Source organism: Carettochelys insculpta, chromosome 31 (assembly GCF_033958435.1).
Source record: "Carettochelys insculpta isolate YL-2023 chromosome 31, ASM3395843v1, whole genome shotgun sequence".
NCBI lineage: Eukaryota > Metazoa > Chordata > Testudines > Carettochelyidae > Carettochelys > Carettochelys insculpta.
Window position 1 is genome coordinate 1,551,903 of NC_134167.1, and position 22,686 is coordinate 1,574,588.

Sequence of the window (22,686 nt, forward strand, 5' to 3'; positions counted from 1 at the left end):
ATTCTGATTTTTAAGATCACAAATGCAGAGCAGAAGCAATGAATGGGAGCTCAGGACAAAGTCCTACTACTATAGACGTTCAGAGGAGATCAGGAAAATTCAGCATGTGACTGTTTTCAGACAACACTGAAAAACCTTGCGGTAGTTTACAAGCTTTCCCACCAGAAAAAAACTCACTATATTGGCACTCCTATTTAACTGAAACAGTTTAATCTCCTGTCCATGCACTCTGCCCATGCCTCAAAATAAATAAAGAGTAAATGATTAAAAAAAAAAGAGTCAATACCCTTAACAGAGATTTTATTCCAAGCATGAAATAGTGAGCTTGATGTCACAAAGAGCTTAGTTATTGCTATCAATTTTTCATGGAAAGTGCTAAAATACTATGGTGATTGACAATAGGAGAAAACCCTAATATAGGCTCTTCTGACCTTTTTTGGAAAGGTAGCACAGGAGGGGATCTGCCTACTGGCCTGAACAAGAATCTGGGATGTGCAACTTTGGTGAGAAGATTTTCAAGAGAACTGAGAAATCAGAAGCTCCCATTTGGCTGCAAAGGTGTGTCTATGAAGCATTGTAAACCTGTACTTGAAGCTTGTTTCCAAGCTAACATACCATAAATCTATGCTGAATAGTAACCGAGAGATAGCTGTGTTAGTCTATATTCTATGAAAACAAAAAGGCAGTCCAGTAGCATTGTAAAGACTAACAAAATAATTTATTAGGTGGCGAGCTTTCATGGGACAGACCCACTTCTTCAGACCATAGCCATACCGGAACAGATGGTCCCATGAAAGCTCGCCACCTAACACATTATTTTGTTAGTCTTTAAAGTGCCTTTAAAAAAAATCTGTGCTGCAATTGCACAAACTCAGGGCTCAGATCTAGTGTCCCAGGACCCAGTAAGGCTGGAGGAGCTAAGATCAAATTAAGATGGGACCCAACATCCAAGCTCCACTGCTTTGCAGCATAGCTGGACCCCTGCTTCACTCAAGTACCAGGCATCATCTGGAAGACTCCCATGGGAACACTCTCCTATTCCTCTCTGACCCAGCTATCTGCAATCCACCTTATTGACAAACGAAGTCCCTGCCCCACTGCTCTTAGCAAATGGCAGGAGCTTGGGACAGCGTTAACTCCTTCAATTTTGGTAATCAAACTGCAGCCATGCTATCAGACAGCAGCCGCCTGAGTTTGCAAAGGAGAGCAGACCCCCTGAGCCTTTTTTAAAGTAAGCTGCTTCTTAGTAACATTTAGAGTAGGCACTGCAATTTTCCCAAGCGTGCCATGTTCCTGGTGTAAGGCAGGCACATTTCAAACAGCTGGAACAGATACTATGGGTTGTGGGTTATGGCTATTTTGACTAAGGTCTGTGTACTGCAAAGTGGAGGCCAAAGCTCTTGGTTCGTGGAAGGAGCAGCAATTTCTTCATCTGGGGTTAAAACACATTGTAGAGATGCTCAAAGCTAAGGGTTCCATAATATAGCTGACTTGAGTGCCACTAACATGCATGCATTGCACAAAGGCACACACTAAAGAGCACTTATTCCCAGATGTGAACAGCAGGAGCAGCTGAACGCTGTGCACTTTTGAAAATACAGCTAAGTCATTTATGTGCCTGAAAGGGAGCAGAGCTTTTCTGAAAACAAGGACTCCGGTTTCTGTTCATTTGTGTGGCCTTGGGAAAGTGGCCTAAGGTGTCTGTGCTGTATTCTACATATATGTAAAACTGGTGCAATGATATCTCCCATCTTAATAAACTAATTATTTAAGCCTCACTACCCCAGGAATTTTCACAAGTGTTAGCTGCCCACTGTGAATTAATACAGGTACTTTTGAAAATCTGTCCTGGAACGACACCATGGCACTGTTATACTGGAAGGTGTTAATGGCCGTCTTCAGTCAGTCAAACAATCAGAAAATCTATTTACCTAGTGACAGCTGAAACAACAAAAGTCATCACCCAAGTCACTACTACTTCTCCCAATAAGGTGGACTGCAGACCAGCTCAGCTGAGTATCAGAAGAGCTATCTAGCCAAAGGTTTCCCTGGAGACAGGCTGTCAACACAAGGGGTGAAGCTTTTATTTGTTTGTAGCTATCTATGTGAAGCAAAGCGGAAAACCGGGATAAAGTGAACCGGCAGGAGAAGTCAGCATAAATCTAAGAAGAAGCCAAGAGAGTGCTCTGTTTGGGCAGATAAAGGCAAGCTTGGATTTCTGAAGATGGAAATTGTCTCCTGTCATTTGTTTCCAATATGTTCAAGGAAACAAGCCTTCATTCACATTCTTTGTAAATAAGGAGTATTGCACCCAAGAAATACCTGACTGCTACCCTCATCAATTTCTCATCCTCATGGAGAGAACCCAGCAAGGTTGTGAATGCTGAATAATGGGCTCAGGCTAAAAGCTACAAAAAACACATCCCCTTCAATGGCTTCATCTTCCATTTTTATAGAAACTACTTCAATGATCACAGCACATCAAATGGACCGAGGATGCCCAGGAAATACAGTTAAACAGTTGTTTATCATGAGAGACATTTCACCCCAAAATGCCTGACATGCCTTCATCTCTTTTAAACTCTGCCCATCATATGTAACAATTATGAGAGGAAACTCAACAGAACCCTTTCCTGAACATAAGGAGAAATTACTGTGTCACATTCGTAGGATAAAAATTCAGCATTTTAGCAGCTTAGGATAATTTGAAACTTCTTGCCAGATCATGTAGTGGGATGCTTTAGAAATGCCAGCGTACGCTAATCACTCTGACATTTCCCATCATCACAGTGCATTGTACTTGAGTAATGTGAAATCCATTTATATAAAAATTGGAAGGAAGAGGCACTTCTGCATCCCACTGAGGGGTAAAAATACCATCTCACTCTTTTTCCTCTTTATATAACAGCAATGACAAAAGACCATCTCTTATATAATTTGGCTTCTCCAGTTAAACTGAACCATTTACCTGCAGTGATAAATGGGCAGTTATGGGTTTTGATGGATTCTCCTACAGACATGTTAGCAAGAGTTAGATAATGCTTCATTTCTTGCACAGCACTGATTATCCTGGGATGCACAGAGTTAAGTACCTATACAACAGAAGCTGAGTGTCTGCAGTGGTGGTAGCAGACAAGTGGAATAGTGTACACAAAAAAGAAAGTAAGACATCACAATAAATTTCCACACATTGCTTCCTGCCACCTTCTGTTGCACACACATGGACAGCATGGTTTTAATGGTGTACTTGACTCTTTGGAAGCACGCACTAGGGGTTAAACCAGGAAGCTAGCCGGATTTGGAAGGCAGGGTTGCCATTCCTTGATCTGTCACTATCTGTCACTATCTGTCACTTGCAGGGGTGACCTTTAACGAGCTATTCAGACCCTGATGCAGTAAAGCTATGTGCTGAACTAAGCATGTGTTTCAGTCCAAAGGCAAGACGCTTGTCCTAAGCACAAGCTCAACTTATGGTCAAGGGGACGTAAGCACACCTGAGCTTTGCTAGAACAGGGATGAATGTAAGCATGTGCTGAAGTGTACTGCTGAACTGGAGCCTTAATTATAAGAAAAGATCAAGAAACGAGAGAAGGCAATGGAGTGATGGCCATTTACACAAGCTGAGGCACTGCTCCTCTGCAGCACAACTTTGCACTGGGAAACCCATGTAACAGCACCTCACTTCACAGTGATGGTGAGGCATAATGGATGTTACAAAGTGCTTTGATATCTTCAGATGAAATGGTCCGAACAATTTATCGCTGAGTAGGGTAGAGTCTCCTCTTGAAGTTTTAAAGTCAAGGCTGGATACCTTCCTAAGAGACATACTAGAGCCCCAAAAAGTTACGGTCATGATGCAGGAATCACTGGATGAGATTCTCTGCCTGTTTGGTGGAGGTGGTCAGATTAGATTATTGTAATGGTCCCTTCTGGCCTTAACATGAGAAGTGCATCATACAGTGGGGTCTCAACATTTGTGAAGGTTCTGCATTGAGAATCCTCACAAATGTTGAATTTCGCGAATATGGCAGCTGCACTGCCTAGAGCCTGGGGTCCTTGGGGAAGAGACGGCTGCCGGCGCTCCTGCCTGGCACCCCAGGGGAGGCAGCGGCTGGTGGCCACTCACAAATAATTGAATTCACCAACCACAAGTTTGCAAATGTTGAGACCCTACTGTATATTCCATGTCATGACATGGACTAATGGAAGCCACATTTTTCATGGTTATGATGCCTGAGAGAGTGCTACAAGGCTGATGCACTCATCTTTCCACTTAAACTCTGACCAAATGAGCATGTCCAGTGAATGAATCTCTCTCTCTGTTCTCCAACAACACCACTTAAGGAGATGCCTCGGAGACAAGGAACCCAGGGAACAAAACACTCTGTTATTTTGAAAGCAAATAGCCCACATATTTGATTTGAGTTCATTGTCTGATGTGAGGGAGTAACATACAATCATCATTTTGGGCCTGATTCAAGCATAGTTTATGACATTATGCCAGTTATGTGTGTCCTACATCTGAAGGTCAGGACTAGGCTGCCCTTTTCTCACTGGTAAATGGTAAAGAGTGAGTGGCATGATTCTACTGAGAGCTCAGCAAGATAGGAGCGATGGCTAGGAATGGGGATCTCAGTGTGCAAAAATTGGAGAGATATAGATTTAGTAGTTTAAGGAGATGATCCTTACATTTGTGTAGCACAATCTCCTGCCACACTACATGTTTTCCAAAAAGCTAGACAAGTCATACAGTGCTTTCCATTCATAGATCTCAGAGTGCTTTACAAAAGGAGGTCAGTATAATCTAATCCCAACTTTGAAATGGGAGAAGAGAGGAATGGGTAAGACACTGACTTGCCCAAGGTCATCCAACAAAACTGTGCCAGAGCTTGTAATTTAACCCAAGGGCAACTGGGGGGAAGGGTCATGAGGACTGAGATTTTTTTTTCCAGTCTAAAGCAGAGAAAATCTTGCTCCCCACTCTGTTGACATGCCTACTTTTCAAGCTCAAGTATTCTGTCAGATTCCCCAAGCACGCGGATATATGGGCTTATCATGGTTATAGTTATACAGGTGTTTACTTTCATTTTTATAGTGAGGTAAGGGAGTCTCAGAAACAGCCTGGGAGCACCCAGTTGCTGTGATGGTTCCCTGCAAGTACTCTCCCTGCCCGTGACTGTAAACCCAGTAAATGTTTTTGGTCAAGTGGGTGATGGGAAAACTCCTCAAAGACGATTAGGGAGGGAAAAAACTGCAAAAAGCCAGTGCAATGCAAGAGACATTTTTGCTAATTATGAGATTACAAGCAGATAACCATGCCAGTTGTCAATCGTTTAACAGAACTTCTCCCTGAATGGCAAGGGTATATATTCGCCCTCAGAATATTTACATTTTTTAAAGATGTGCTTTGCCCAAAAGGATCAACAGCTCTGCTGGAAAGTTACTTTGGGGACCTGATCCTGCCAGGTATGGAGCGCCCTTGGCTTCTACCAAAGCCAGTATGAGATGTGAAAACTCAGGACCTTGCAGAAGACGCTTGGTTCATGGCAGGGATGGACCCAGTCTGAGGGGACCTCCTGCTGCAGACACAAGTATAAAACTGTTCTGATTTGCAGAAGGACTTTGCTTAGTCTTCTGAGATTCTGTCAGCACCCTGCACTTCAATCAAAATCACACCTCTGTCCGTATATTAACAATGGGAAAATTTCCTCCCTGGTATAAATTAGTGATAGGGTTGGACTTGAATGGAGCTAGGCCTATTCAGAGCAGATGTGAATCTGGCCTCCTATGGTCCTTTTAACTGGGACAGGGAAGCAGTTTTTTGTTGTTTTTTTTTTAACTCTAATTCTGTTATCTCACTATGCATTTTAAAGGAACATTAATGATGTTTCAAATAGTTTCCAACAAATCCTCTGTAACCTCTAAGTTTCCAATATTATCATGTAAATTAATCCTCAACTACTTATCAGGCTTAAGGTTAATTGATAGATGACTAACTTCTTTTATGAAAAAAACCCAGCTGTTCTATACAGAATAGCATCAGATTTCTATTCACACACCTAAACAATGGTGATTCCTCATTTGCATGGTTTCCTTCCCTTCCAACATGTCTATTGTCAACTTTTGGGTCTTCAGGATTCACAGCATTTCACCTACCTAGCTCTGCAAACTTTTTCTGGCAGTGGCAGCACAGGAGGAATGCTAGGGCCTGTCAATGGGAATGTGTCACAAGGCTCAGCTGTGAAAAGAGTTTACTGTGTCACAAGCATGTTTGCCAACAGTTTACCTGTCACCTCACATGCTGGTGATAAGCATCCCTATAAATAAATATACAGCTCTCTAGGGACTGCCAAAAATATACATTACGATGGCTATACTGAAGGAGCTACATCACTGTAGCTATGCCAACAAAACCTCTTAGGGTAGATACAGCCTACACTCTCCGAAGGGGCTTTTCCATGCACGTAGGAACACCACCTCTCTGAAGCATTCCTCTGCTGATACATCTGTGTCTACACTGCGTGTTAGAGCAGCATCGCCACGTCAGACAAGAGTGTGATTTATTCAAAACCCTGATCAAAGAGAAGCTCTTTTGCATACTGGGCTTAGCCTAATTCTTGATGACACCACCACCCGCCCCCCGCAACTCTCTGATTTGCTCACCTTGATAATTTTTTTCTGATTTGTCAACCTTGATTACATTTTTTGGTTCTCTGTGCCTCAAAGATTGAGTCTGTTCTGGTTTGCCTATGGTCTGAAGAAGTGGGCCCGTCCCACGAAAGCTCACCACCTAATAAATTATTTTGTTAGTCCTTAAAGTACTACTTGACTGCTTTTTTTTGGTTTTGATAGTATATAGACCAGCACGGCTTTCTCTCGTTTACAAAGCAGTGTGAATACTCAAGCATAAGCTTGAAACCCCATGGCTACAAGCCCAGGTCCCATACACCTGGGCTCAAAGTGCAGCATAGACATACTCAGAAACACCAGGGACCTGAACTTTCAAAGGCACCAAGGTGTCTAAAGATAGGCACCTGGCGATATTGCCAAAACCAGGAAGAGAGAAAAACCACAGAAATTGGGCTTGTTTCAGGCTTAATCAATAGCCTATATCAATGCATGCTGGCTTATTTTGGGGTGTTTGCCTGGCCAGAGCTCCCTGACCTTCCCTAGCCCCCTCCCTAAGGTACCACAGGCTTGTAGAATTCTAGGGCTGGAAGAGACCTCAGGAGGTCATCAAGTCCAGCCTCCTGCCCCCAGCAGGGCCAATGCTAACTAAATCATCCCAGCCAGGACTTTGTCAAGATGAGTCTTAAAAACCTGTAGGGATGGTGCTTTCACAATATCACTAGGTAATGCATTCCAGTGCCTCACCACCCTCCTGTTGAAATGGTTATTCTTCTTAATATCCAACCTAGACCTCCCACACTGCAACTTGTATCCTCTCTAGCTTCCCAGCAGCCAAGTTCCTCCTGTTCTCCCACTGAACCAGGGGTGCTCTGTTCTCTCCCACTTCCCAGGAACCACTATGTGTATAGCCCCAGCAGGCCCCAGTTGCCTGCAGCCCTCCAATGGCTGCAGACCACACAGCCTGATTAGATGCAACGCCCCCCCACCCCCTGCCAGACTGGTTTTAATCTTTGTAGGGCTAGGGCAGGGCAGATGACCCACCACAGAGGGTCACATAATTGGAATCTCCATTCAGGGTCTTGATAAGGCCATCCTTTCTCTCTAACACAGAGGATTCTGCAGAAATTCCTCTGCCAACTTACAGAATTCAAACGTGAATGACATTGTATAATGTCTGTATCAAAAAGGGTACACAAAATTGCATGGGCAAGGCTGGAATAGGCCAAAGAACGTTCTGGGGCAAAGCCAGGGTAGGAGAGAGGTTTTATTGTAAAAACAATCGCTCCAAATGGTCTAAGAACTTTGTACATGCTGAGCTCCCTCTGTCTGTTCACCACCTGGTCTCATGCATCTGACGAATTGGGTCTTTGCCCACGAAAGCTTATGCTCCAAAATATCTGAGAGTCTGTAAGGTGCCACAGGACTTCTTGCTGTTTTTGAAGATACAGACTAACATAGGTACTTCTCTGATACTTGTCGCCTGGTATTGGGGAATAAAGTTATTACAGCTTATTAGAATTGTTTCACCTGTTAAAAACACTCTTCCTCTTGAGGCAGCCCTCCAAAAACATCTCAGACTTACGAGTGTGTTATTCTTTTAGCCTGTTTCCTATTGTGAGTGAATGCCCAGCAAAGACATCAGCATTGAGCAAGGATTTCTCAGATGGACAGGGAGTAATCCGGGAGGGCAGAGCTAAGCAGAATGGTGACTAGAAGGAACTATGCCATTAATTATGCTTTAAAAAAGTGCTAAGATTTTACTAGCTTCTCTGGAGCACAGATTTATTTCTTATTCCTTAGGCTGCTGTTTTGCTTGGAAATACTTTTGTTTTGCAGCACTTGGACTTGAATCGCATCAAAAAACGGCACTGAAGAAAAATAAAATATTTATAGGACATTTCTTCTCAGCTTGATATTCATCCAAAAGGGGAGACAACGTTCAAGAGCAGAATACTTTGGCAGATCTCCTACACCTCAGCTGCCACCTGGCCCAATTCTGATCTAATGTATGCAACAGTCAGAAGTATCTTTAGTGGATCCAACTCACCATTTCACAACTGTACCTTGTGTTATAAGTTATTTGGGTGCAAATTGGGTTTGAAATGATACTCTTCAGACTCCATTTGAACTCCAAAATGGCACGGGGTCCATGTGATTGGCAAAATTACAAGATTGGGCCAAAACTTAGTTACCTGACCTCATCTTGGCTGATGAGTGGCTGAGATGCCTACCGTGTCATAGAGCAATGACGACTCACCAGATTACATAAGCAAACAAGCAGAGGTTGCAGCTGGGTTCACTGACAACTCAGAAAGTGAGTAACTGGTCTTTATCAGAGAGGTAGCTGAGCTAGTTTGTATCCTCAAAAACAACAAGAAGTCCTGTGGCACCTTAGAGACGAGCAGATATTTTGGAGCATAAGCTTTCGTGGGCAAAGACAAAGCGGGTCTTTGCTCACAAAAGCTTATGCTCCAAAATATCTGTTAGTCTTTAAGGTACCACAGGATTTTTAACTGTTCTTTGACATCCTTTAAATTTAATGTACCCACTCTTAGAGCTTTCAAGAAGGGTCCCTATGTTATTTATCATTTTACCGTTACTGTGGATAGTTTTACACCAAACAAATGTTTAATGATTCTACACAGCCAGAACCAAATTCACACAAAGATCAAGATCTAAATGTGAACCATTAATCAGTCAAGAAAACTGTATTGCTTAAGTCATGCCTCCTTAGAATGCTTTATATACAGAAAGTGGCATATAACTTCTTTCTCAATACAGCTCATCTACATCTAATCACAATATTAACCTATACCACTGCTGTTTAATGGGCTGCAGTATTCTACTTGATACCTACTTAGGAAAAAACGGGGATTAAGTGCAACTGCTCCAACCAGAAATATAATTAAAATGAATTTATATAAATCCAGGAGAACTCAAGGAAAGGACAATGATTTATGAGCAATATTGCTGGCATTTTCTAGAGGCAAAAAGTCATTAAAAATGAATATCAAAAACCTATGAGGTACGAAGGCAACCATAATTGAATAAGCAATCCGGTATGTCTTTAGGGCATTTGGTTTCTAGGGAAAGCATCAGTTATTCATGCAGGAAAACAGTAAAAACATTCTCAACCTTAAATTTCAACTAAAGAAGTGTAAACTCTTTCATCAAGTAAAATTTAGCCTAGTTACTCTCGTGCAGTGATGGACGCAAAACTGGAACAATAATTCAGATTGTCTCATCAGGAAGAAAGTGTGGTAGGTTTGCTAGGGACAGAACAAGAAATATCATGGAATTACTACATCTTGAGTAGAATTTCAATTAGTGTTTAAGTAACTAAAGAGACTGCTATTTTCAAAAGTGACTTTGGCATCTAGACACTTTTGAAGATCTGTCTCTTATAAATCTAAGTTTCAGTGACATTCTGTAATATTTAAGGTAAAATTTCAAAGGTGCCTAACCAATTTTGAAACAGCACTTGGACTCCAACGTTATTTAGGTACTTCCAGAAATTTTGCCTAGTTTTACACATTTTGTTCAGCAGACTGTATAGGCCTTTAGATCTTACGCATATGATTGGCCATAATGAAATTCCTTTTTAGACACTCTGCCTGCAACCAGTAAATTCTTTCCTCTCCTTCATGTTCACGACCACAGTAATTTTTAGGGTCAGCTGCTGCCTACAGGTTGAATGCATTCAAGTAACAAAACAAAGCACACTACCCTCATCACACACAAAAATCAGTGCAACATTGCAGTAGAGTAAATTGTCAAAAAGTGAGGGTAAGAGTTAAAAATACTATGTCTTAAACCTATCTGGTTTTCCAGTGGGTATTCAGAATGACTAAAATACATATATTAATAGGGAAGAATTCAGCTGCAGAATCAACTACTATAGGTGTACAAAATGAAATAGTACTCCTCATCACACCTCCTTGCTGGGCTTTTTCAGGACTTCCCACCGCTGTAAATCCACTGCTTTCAATGCAGTTACTGTTGTAACTGAGATCAGACTCAGGGCCCCTTCTCAGAAGCCAAAAGGGAACAGTATTTTTCTGCACAAAGCAAATGCATAACAAAGAGACATTGATTCTTGACAAGAGCTCACAATTCTGCACATCCAAGCAATCTAGGGCAACCTGACGACGAGAACCCTGTTAGAAAAAAATATCTAACAGGGATTAAAGGAATAAGTCTATACTTATTTTACAGAACTCAAACAAACATTTGAGTAAATAATAAGATTGTGTCTATAAGTTTTTGTGCCATACTATGGAATTCTTACATGGAAATAGCATTTCTTGTTAAAAATAAGAGGATGGTCCAAAAGGCCTATGCTTCTATTTTCCAAACTAGGATTTAACGTCCACTTTTTAAACAATGCCTTCATGTTGCTCACTTCTACTTTTACTTGGTTGTTAGATCATGGCGGCACTTTTTTGGTTCTCTTACTATGTTTTCAAATTTAGGGTATACTTTTAGTTGCACCTCTATTATGGTATCTTTAAGGAGTTTCCACACAGCTTGCAGGGATTTCACTTTTGGCATCGTACCTTTTAATTTGTTTAACTATATTCCTCATTTTTGTGTAGTTCCCCTTTTTGAAATTATGCCCGTCACTTTGCTCAATATTTCTTCTTTCAACATTGTATGTCTTGATGGCTCATATAATTAAAGGTTCTTTGACTTTGCTTTTAAAAGGATGTGTACATTTATGAAGCAATCAATATGTCCTGTAGACATATTTAATGGTCCCTATTCTCTGTAATTAAACTCATCTAAAGCAATAACAAAACCTCTTGCATTCATCCTTTAAAGATGTCCTCTAGTTGCTTTAGTTTGTCTGAACAGATGGAGTCTTGTACAATCACCTTGTAAACTTTTTCCATACTTGTTGAATTATGAACTATGTGTAACTGTTTCATTTGAGTGACAACATAGATTTTTAAAAAATTGCATTAAATTATTGCTTATGTAAGTACAAATACTACATTATAAAATTTCTACGCCAGAGGGTAAACACATTCATATTCTAGAAACTTTGACAGTGAAACTGGTGCATAATTAATGTGCATTTCCCCCATTTGGAAATTATATACTTTCTATAGCGATTTGCTGAAAATACCACAGGCATTAACCCTGTCTTGTTGGAAAACCATAGATGAGATACAGTGCAATCAATCTCATGCCTGACTCATTTCAGTTAGATTATAAAAGAAGCAGTTGATCCTACCATGTGTTCATTCTTCTATTCTATTTAGTCTTCCTTACACTTTCCCTTCGCTTTTAAGATATCTTCCCATGGGACACACATCTTAGAACTTTTCAGAATAATCACATCCTGATGTTACCAGACCCCAAAATCACTACTGGCCAGCACTTTTTTTGTGCCAGCACTTGTGGGTACTGAGTACCTGCATCTTGGCAGCCCCAGATATGGGATTGGCTGGTGGGACCAGGGTGGGGAGCCGGCTGGATAACAGTTTTTTTCTTTTTTTTTCTAATTTTTTACAGAAACAACACTGCTCTGAGTAACCACTCATCAACAGAATGGTTACACAATCTGATCCAGGTGAATATTTAAGCTTCAACACAATTTAAGTAGCATTTTTCCATGAAGTTATTCACTGCTTTTGAGCCCATTTTTACTCATATAATGTCTGCTGAACCCATGGGACTTACACCAGCATCAATTAATTTACTTAAGGGCAGATTCATAGCACTCTGTCTGGCCCTTCTTAGGCCAGCCAAAGCCGACCAAAGTCAAAGGAAAACAGAAGTCTTGAAGCTTTGAGCTCCATATGGCATGACAGTGTTGTCACAACTTTCACATTAATGGTGGGGGTTAATTTCATGTCTGTAAAAACCCAATAAGGCAAGGAAAAGGGTCCAGATTCTCAGCAGATGCAATTTAGCATAACTCAAGTGAACACCATTGAGTTACAGCCATTTACCCAAGCCAAGAATCTGGCATCTAAGACGGTTTTCTGTTCACTGATTTGCTGTTGACTTGAGAGGAGTTATCCTGACATAGAACTTCTCTGTTTTGTCAGCTCTGCAAAGCTGTGCAACACAATTTGGACAAACTCCACCTGCTTCCTTGTACGTGGAAGGATATTTCTGTGACCCAAGACATCAGGGAAATCTGTTGTAACCAGCACTGACAATAAATGGTAACCTCTGCTGATCTGAGCCTGCACTCACTGATGTTTGCCCGTTTGTTTCATGGGGGCAGAATTGAATGCTACTTGAAGCACGTATTCTCAGTGCTCCTGGAAGCATCATTCAGGACAAAAAGGCTCTGACGAGTTTTGTCACTGATGAACACCTCCATCTACAAGACAGAAATCTTGGATGCCTTCCCAGGATACACTATATATTTGCCTCTCTAATTTTCAGCTCAGAAGATGAGTCTGAAGAGGAAAGTAGCAGAGAGAAGAAAAATGAATTCACAGTGGGTGGCCAACTCTCTCACCCCGAGCAACAGCAAAATTCTCTCTACTGACTGAGCAGCTAGGAAATCCAAAACACCACATTCCTGTTGCCAGATATTTGCAATCATTTCATAGTTATGGAAGAGCCACCTTTAGAACCCAGAGATTGGTGTGAATATGGGGTAAATCTCAGAAAGTTCAATGGTTTGGCTAGTGGAATAAAGCATCCCAGAAAGTCAGATTCACATCCAAAGCTCACCTGAATGAAGGACCTGATCCAAAAATCACTTAAGTCAATAGGGGTCTTGGCCTTTGGCTCAGGGCTTAACTGGGTAGCCTAAGAGCCACTGTACCAATAGGACGAGAGACCATTCTTATGCTCATTTTTAAGTTGATGCCTGAGCCTGCAAAGTTGGGACCCAATCCTGACAGATGCTGAGCATCTCTTCTGATTCCTCAACCTTCTCAACCACCATTTCCAATTAATAGAGCGCAAATATATTAGCTATCCCTACGCACTCATCCGGGGCAGCATGTGGCTATGCTGAGGCCTGCCTCAGTTTCTCTTTCAGTGGAATAACAGTCAGTTGACTTTAACAGCCCAGGCAAGGAGAAGCCAAACACCAGTGAACGCCAGTGTCTCCCTTTAATTAGGCTTTCTAAAAGGGCCATTGGAATGGAGTTTCAAGGCTTTTACCTGAGAGCCCATGTTTAGTACCTCAGACCTTAAAAGTCCCCAGACAAAAAAGTTGTGCGTCTAGTTAGACCCGTCTTCAGGGAGCTGAACCAGGGATCACTCCCCTTGCCCAGGTGTGGAGTTGCAGTTACCTTTTCCCCCTTGTGTTAAATCGGGGAGGTGGAGTACAGACCCACCGTGGTTTTACACAAGTGGTCCTAATTGCAACACCTAGCTAGACCTGGAAGAGCTGCATATTACATCCCAGGTAGGGAAACGTTGGCAGCATTTTTCAGGTTGTGTTCAGCACACTGGAGGATGAGGCTTTCAAGCAGAGAACTTCACTACAACAGGCCCTGCCACTGACTCACTCTGTGGCCTTGAATAAGTAACTTGACCTCAACGTGCCTCAGTCTCCTTCTGCTAGAAAATGGGGATGCAGATACCTTCCTTACACAGTGTTGTGATGCTGCATTTATTCACGTTTGTAAACTGCTCTGTATTTCTTTCTGAGAGACATTGTAGAACTGCAAAGTATCATGGCGATAAATGGAAGTCCTAAGAACCTAATGGCCCTGGTTTTATCATTTCAAGTTAAGATGAAGGAGATGGATAGATTCCTTGTAGCATATCTGTTAGCAAAATCTGTCAACAATTTTATAGTGAAACAGAGGAGCATCAGATGTTTATGTTCTACAGATCAGGAACTTTTTATGTTCACTGTTGCATTAAATATAAGGTATATTGCTAAATAGCTCTGGGGGAGGAGGAGAGGCAATCACAGGACAAATCAATCCCTCAGCTGGTGATGTATTATTTCTTGTTCCATGCAATGATACTGAATGAAGTTTATTTTACATAAAAGTAGGCCAACGTCCTTCCCTTCCATCCACAGCAAGAATCCCAATAGATATGAGGCACTTGCTGTCCAGCTGGTTGTTGAAAGTATTGATCTGCCTCAGCATTAAGAGTTTCATACACAAGAGCTGTCCAGGGGAAACCATTTGCTGCACACCACCACAAGATTTCCCCTTCCCAGCTGGGTGAGGTTGTTTAACCTGTGCAGTAATTGGAGTGCTTTGAGGCATGTCCCCCTAAGGTTGCTCCCTGGGAAGTGGTTCCATTTGGGGTAGGGTGAAAAATTGATGGCCAGCTGCGAGGAGATGTGAAAGAAATGTGCCAAGGGAACCAAACCTTTCTTGGCCTGATTAGTACAGTCAGCCATGGCTTTATCCCACTTAACAACCCTGAGGGGCAGTGGAGGAAACGCATACAGAAAATCCTTTGTGTCGGAAAAGTGCAAGGTTTTCCCCAAAGAGCGGAGATCTAAGCCTCTCCTGGACATTTCCAATAGGCTCCAGCACCCCTCAGAACCAGACCACCTGTGTGCTGCCATCAGTGGGAGATCTGGATTGGGAACTCCTGCACATCATATAGTACAGATTCCAAGACATTCCACTCTGACATCCTACAGCAAATTGCTGCAGCCTTCAGACAGAGCCTTGAATCTCTGCATGAAAGAAGTCTTCCCCAAAATGTTAAAAGGGACAAAAATAAATAAAATAAGTGACTGTAGCTAAACTGCCTCCTACTGAAATAACACTTCATAAGGAATAGGAGCACCAGACCTCTTGTCATGAATTTATCTCAGGATGTTCTCCTTGACCACTATTTCTACAGGCACTGGAGCACATATATTTAGATAATGCACCCTGTACTTTTCCTCTGTATGGCAAAAGTTGATTTGCACAGCCACCGCCATAGAGGAATCATTAATTGAGGGTCAAGTATAATAGTGTCGGACATTTATATGAGCCCAATAAATTAGCTGGTGAGTAGGGTGAACATATTTCCCTATGCCAAATACAGCACACCAGCAGAGGAAGTGTAGTTTTGTAACTGCGGCTGCTAAGCAAGTGCAGCTACCTGGCAGCCCCATACCATGAGGCACCGGAACGGGGCTGCCACCCCATTGGGGGGGCTGCCACCCCATTGGGGGAGCTGCCCAGTTGCAGGGGCAGTTGCCCTGCAGAAGAGCGGGAGCATATACCAACTGTCCCATGCCACCGGAGTCCAGAAATGCTGCAGGGATGCTCCCCAGCTGCCCCACCCCCCGGGTGTAAGGAATGGGACTCCCGTCCTGCTGGAGACCTCCCCGGCTGCCCCACACCTCTGGTCACAGGCAATTGTGCTGCCATCCCACGGGGGGGCAGGGGGACCTCCCGGGCTGCAGAGGGTGGCTGCCCCATGCCTAGAAGCACTGGCAATGAGGCTGCTGCCCCATGCCTTGGGGTGCTGGCAATGGGGCTGCCATCCCATAGGATAGTCCCCCGGCTGTGGGGGCTCCCTAGCCATGGAGGCAGCTGCCCTGCTGGGGGTTGGGTGAGGTGCAGCTACATGGGAGGCTGTCTTGTGGTGGGGATTGGGCTACATCCCCACAGTGGTCTGCCTGGGTGCAGGGGCAGCTGTCCCACAGAGGGGCTGCCCAGCACGGCTGGGGCACCAGGTATCCCATAAAGTCTTAGAGGGGGGACAAAACACACTACTTTACTCCCCCCACAACATTCCCTGACTTACCCCTATGGCAGGGCCTCCGGCTCCCTCTCCTGCTGCTGCCTGTACTGGCTGGTCAGTACCTGCTGACACATGCTGTCTGGACACCTCCTGACTGATTTTACCTGTAGCTGCCCTGACTTGGGGAAAGGGCAGCTCAGCAGGGGGAGTGACTATGGGGGACAATTCTATTTTTTGTTTACAAAAGGCGACAGGCCCGCCTAAAATATGCAACTGTCCCAGTGAAAACAAGATGGATGGTCACCCTACTATTGGGATTACTGTAATTGTCCACTGCTTTGCACTTTCTATACTTGCTTGCCAAGTGAGGATAAAGTGGGTGTTAAAAAAAAAGACAGATACAAATGGCTGCAGATTCACAACCATTTGCACTAGTGTAACCTCCAAGTGCTGGATCAAGTTTTTATTCCAGGATTTGAACTGTCCAAAGTTATCCTGACCTCTTCTACAACTGATGGATCCTACTGATGGATAAGTCCATTAATGGCCATTAGCCAAGTTGATTAGAGACACCAGCACATGCACTGAGTGTCTCTAAGCCTCTGACAACCAGATCCCTGGACAGGATAACAGGGGGTGGATCATCTGATAACTGTCCTGTTTTAGTCGTTCCCTTTGAAGCATCTGGTGAAGGCCCCAATAGAAGCCAGGATACTGGGTAGATGGAGCACTGCCTTGACCCATTATAGCTTCTTAGGTTTTTATAGTTCTAAAATCTTGCATCTGCTGAAAATCTAAGCACTGATCTTGCAGATAAGATGTTATTATACAGGAAGTTTCCCCTCCACTCACCAGGAGCGAAACTTCCATTATCGACTTTCATTTATCAGTCCTTGCCAGCTAAATGATACTGCCCAACGTGACACACACATTTCACTTCTGTTATCCTCACTTCCCACCAAGTTACCACAGTTTGCCAGCACTGGAATCCCTTTCGGTTTCATGCACAGCATCCCTTTGCCTAACATAGGTGTTTATATCATGTCTCTCATTTCCCACTCAGGTAAAATTTGTGTAAATAAATCATCCAGAAGAGAGACTTCAAAACACAACATAAAGGATATCGCTGACACACTGCAATGCTGTTGACAAAATTAAGACATTGCTTACAATTAAACTTCCAGTGATTTATGCAACTGGAAGATTTTACCAGAACAGACAAACACCAGCTCAGCTAATGAAACTGAGATCATTTTGACAGCAGAATGATGGTGAATTTTGACAAGTACCAACAGTTTGCAGGTGGTTTAGGCAGCTATAAAATCTGATTTATAGGCTCTTTCTAATCCTTATTTTAATTCACCTTGTGGGAAATGCACCATAATAAAACATTGGGCTGTGTTACAAGTGCCAAGCTGTTCGAGTTCCAAGGAGCTTAGTACAGCGGAATTCTGCACAGTTGGGGGGGGGTTCTAATTTGTTTACTGTTTTGTTATCCCAGGAATGCCTCAAATGCAAGCTTCGTTTCCCCCCGCCCCTCCCTCCCTCTCACACACACACACACTTTTAAACTCAGATATACAATATTACTATAGCATGTAATGAAAAGGAAATGTAGAATACAGTTTAGGAACAAGGAGGATTAATTACAATGAGAATTCTTTTTGTTACTCAAAAGCTATTGTTCTATGTACAACTCCACTTTCGGAGTGGAAATAGAAGGGTTTTGTTTTATCTGTACTGAGGTAACTCCCTCTATGAAGGTGCGTTATGAGAATCCTGTGCCGTCTGAAAATCTATATTCTTACCATCTACTGCAATCTCTTCAGATGAGATGCCAATGCTGGTGTTCTCTTTTGAAAGCTCTCTCAACAGAGTATGACTTTTGGAATTGAATTTTAGTTTTTGGTATGGCCCTCATTCTTTGCTGGAATTAATATATTAGATGTAGTGGCAAAGCAGATGGAGGATTTCTACACATGAGCAATGGAAGAAAAGGACTTGTACACACTCATGGGGCATGCTGGCTCTTTTAGGGGGCAACACATCCTGTTCCTAGTCCCTGGCAGCAGAACTCTGGGTTTGCACTACAAGCACTGATAGAACTGAGAGCCTCAAGGAAGGGAAGAAATTGCATGAATACTTAGCATTTTCTCAGTGCGGCAAGCTGCTGTGGAGGAAGGAGAGTTTATAATGTATTTTTGTTAGGACATTTCAGTTAACAACCCTTCTCTTGCAAACACTGCTGGCCACACATGGTCAGAACCTTGGCTAATGTCTCAGCCACTTTCTCTAGAAGCAAGGATCATGTTAGCCTTGCACTGGGTCATTGTTGCTGTTTCCCTTGGAAGGATGAGTCTTACCAACTCGGTCAGCAGCAGCACTTCCTATTGCATCCTGGGAGTCGCAATGCCCAAGTGCAAAGCACTGATTCACCTCTACGTATGAGCTGACATTACCACAGCACAGGTCAGCAGACACCCAGAAAGTACATTAAAAGGCCCAGGGTACAGCATGTGTCCAGTGAAGTGACAGGGAATGGAGTTTGGGAAAGAACTGCATTGAGTACCATTACCATCACAAAACATCTACAAGTGACCTACACAGAACATAGGGTGGGCATCAGTTCTACAGGTCTGCTGGATCATCTGTAAGAGAGACGACAAAACCAGCACAAAGATGCAGTGGGAAAGAGCATATACTGTCATCAGTCGAGCAAATGTGACCCTAGAATAAGCCTAATAGCATACAGAAAGGATTCATTCTTTTTCAGCATAACAACTGCCAGAAACGGAAGAGAAGAATATTACTTCGGCAGCATAAAAGAGCTTTGCTCACTATCTGGATTGTCACCCTGTTGTGGTGAGTGGGTTTGTGTGTTCCAATGAACCTGAGAGCGATGCTATAGGGAGTCATACTCCCAGCAGGATCAAGAGGAGTGTCCGGAGGAAAAACGATACTAAAAGTCCTCAATGGCAGAACAGGCAAAGGACAGCATGGGCAATGCAACAACGGCTGTGAAGGCAGATGAAGGCTGCAGTGGACAGGAGACTCCCAGTTGTCATGGATCCCATGCAATTGGACCTGGGCCTTCTATCTGTCAAGAGCCCCTTGGTGGCTGCAGTGCAGTGACCCGCCCCCCCCACATGAAAAGTCGTCACACACTGGCATCTTCCTCTGTGTACTTCTCTCCTAAACTTAATCCCTACAGCAACTGTCAAATGGCAACAGGAGCAGGATTGTGAAATATGGAAACTTTTAGTCACGGACCATCAAGCAGGTGGAGGATGTATGAATCAGTCATTCCGTTTCAACGACTGAGGTGGTAGAACATTCTGGTTGCTGCATCCATGACTGAGCAGCCTTATTTAGGATCTGTTTGGCTCACCTCTCATGAGGCGGGGGCTAGAAAAGGTGCCCTGAATATTGTCCACCTCAGCCTGCCGACTGGATAATTGAATCCAGTGGGTTCACCTCTATGCAGCCAAAATGAAACAGCAAACTTTGGAACATGAAATATTCAGACCTGAATGGACATTGCAGACAATGAGTGACCTGAAAGATGCATGGCAATTATCGCCTGCAAGATGCGACGATTCAACATTGATATAGCTGCCGTGGCAGAAACGCATAGAGCAGGAGGAGGACAGCTAAGTGACATCAACTGCACAACAAAGAGAGAAGCGCATGCCAATGCCAATGCCAAGGCAGATGGCCAACATAAACAAGGACTATGAAAAAACAGTGGTGTACTGAGAAAGTGTGAGAACTCCATCATTTTGCGGACATTGATGTACAAGAGGTTTCTTCAATGCTACCAAGACTGCTTATGGAGTGAGAAATCTTGGAATCAATCCCCAGAGATCAAACGATGGTACTCAACTCCTGAAAAAGACACTGAAGCCATTGCTTCTTGCTGGAGGGAGCACTATCATGAGCTCTTGAATCGCCCCTCTGCTGTGGTCCTAGAATCCCTTGACCAAATCCAACAGCAACTGCCTGGGGATGATCTTGCAACACTTCCTACCCTGAGTGAGGTCCAAAAAGCCACCAAAGCAATGAAGTGCAACAAGGCAACCAGACTAGATGGAACCCCTGCTGAAGTCTTCAAAGAAGGCAGTCAAGAGCTCCACACACAACACTACCTCCTGATTCTCAAGATCTGGGAGAGGGTGCAAATGCTGTCAGATTTCAGAGACACACTGATTATCAGTCTCTTCAAGAATGATGGCAAGTTGGACTATGGAAACTACTGTGGCATCTCCTTCTGGCAACTGCAGGGAAAATCTTAACTTGAAGTCTTGCAAACCCACTCCTGCAACACTCAGAAGAAATTCTCCCAGAATCCCTGTGTGGCACCCAGCCATTCCAAGGAACAGCGGACATGATCTTCATTGACCGGCAACTGCAACAAAAATGTCATGAGCAAAAACAAGCCTTACACGTAAGTTTCACCAACATGACCAAAGCATTCGACTCAGTCAATCACTGGGGCCTGTGGACCATCCTCTCAAAGATCAGTTGCCCCAAAGAATTCATGAGCATCTTGAGGCTACTGCACAACAATATGACTGCCACAGTATTGAGCCACAACAGATCCCAAAGTGACAGGGTGAGGTCAAATTGGGAGTCAAACAAGGCTGTATCATTGCCCAATCACTGTTCTGCTTCTTCATTGCCATGACGGTTCGTCTCATTGACGGCAAGCTTTAAAATGGCATGAAGATTACCTACAAAATGGACGACAAGCTTTTCAACCTCAGGAGACTGAAGGCTAAGAGCAAGACCTCTGTGACCTTGATCATGGAGCTACAGTATGCTGACAATCTCAGGTACCTTCTACTGAAGTCAATGGAGAACTGCTGGAAAATGGGAGCACTTCCCATACCTTGAAAGTCATCTTTCTGCTAAGCTGATGTTGATATGGAAATCCAGCATCGTCTGAGCCATGAAAGCTCTGCTTTTGCCCTCCTGAGACAAAGGGTCTTCAACAACCAGGACATCTGTCCCAAGATAACTCTCTTTGTACATCATGCAGTGGTTGTTCCAATGCTACTGTACACATGTGAAACCTGGAGAACATACAAGTGTCATTTGAAGGCACTTGAACAAGATCATCAATGCTGCCTCAGAACAATCCTAAACGTCTCTTGCGAGGATAAGCACATGAACACTAGCATCTTGGAAGAGTCAAACATGACCAGCAATGAAGCCATTGTCACTCATCAATAACTTCGTTGGACTGGTCACGTGGTTCAGATATCTGATCAGCACCTCCCACAACAGATTCTGTTTTCCGAGGAGGAGGAAGGATAGATGAGTGCTGGGGCCAGTAGAAGCAATGACGACATGCTGAAGATACACATGAAGAAGTGCAGCGTCGGTGTTGACACTCGGGAACACCTTGCCCAAGACCGTCCACACTGGAGAATAGTGATCTGGGAGTGGGGAGGTGTAATTTTGAGAGATTGTGCTGCAGTGCAGAAGAGGAGAGGCAGAGAAGAAGAAAAGAGCATCAAAAACTGCCCTGCAACCCTACAACAGCTACAAACACCTGCCCTTTCTGTGTTAACATCTGCGGCATCAGAATAGGACTGATCAGCCATCAACAGATTCACAAATAGGAGGATGACATGAAGTAGTCCTACTCATTATCAAGTGACTGCCAAGAAGAAGAGGAGCTTTAAGATAGGTACCATTTATTTCCTGTTTAAAGCTCCTTTACTCTGCCAGTGCAGCGTGAAGCAGTCTTAGGGTAAATCTGTCTGAAAATGCTCCTCTTCTTCCTATTTCTTAGAAGGGCAGAACCTATGAGAACTTTTTGAGATGCTGACTCAATCCCCACTGAAGTTATTAGAAAGATTCTTATTCACTACAGGGGAGCTGGATCAGATCCGAAGTGTTCCCTGTTGGTTATTATTGCATGTTTGTGTTACAACAGCACCTAGAAACCCCAGCCAAGCTTGGGGAGCCATTATGCTAGATAACTGTGCACGGACACCTAAACAAAAAATTAAAATAATCGTCATCACAAAACAAAAAAGTGCAGTGGAAACTCTTCTAGCACAATGGGCTCTCCTTTTATCCCAAAGAGATTTTCAAACCCCTTCATACTATGTAAAGCAGTTGTTCCCCAAACAAGTGCAGATACTTCTGGCACACAGCACAACTTCTGTTTAAGGGTGCATCACAATATCAAACAAGGTCATGAGACAGGAAACTAAAATGTCTGATTGAACTAACTAAGAAGGCTGACTAAATGTTGCCTTCCAGCTGGACTACGGCAAATGCACTTGAGTAGCTTTTGAAAACAATGTGGTAAGATACCTAGGAGCGATCATGACCTAAGTTTTAAATCTGATCTATAACACAGCACCTAGCTCTTTTGTACCATGCTGGGCCATTGATTTCATACCAATTCAAACAAAC